Source organism: Chinchilla lanigera, unplaced genomic scaffold (assembly GCF_000276665.1).
Source record: "Chinchilla lanigera isolate Chin_1 unplaced genomic scaffold, ChiLan1.0 scaffold00014, whole genome shotgun sequence".
Taxonomy (NCBI): Eukaryota; Metazoa; Chordata; class Mammalia; order Rodentia; family Chinchillidae; genus Chinchilla; species Chinchilla lanigera.
This window is the reverse complement of record NW_004955415.1, coordinates 14,710,602-14,710,818: the sequence shown is the minus strand read 5'-3', so window position 1 is coordinate 14,710,818 and position 217 is coordinate 14,710,602.

The following is a 217-nucleotide window of genomic DNA, read 5'->3' as shown; positions in this document are numbered from 1 at the left end:
AGGAGAGTACATTTTTAATCAATGCTCATTGTCTTTACTCAAGGCTCCTTAAACATACAGGATATCAGGCCCTACCTCAGATTCAGTCACAATCTGCATTTTAACAAGATCTCCAGAAGTTCTTGTATCTGGCAGTACAAGACTGTACAGTTTGGAATCTTAGTTTTTACATGTACTTATGTACCTGTGTAATTAAAACAACTTGTTTCAAAGAGAG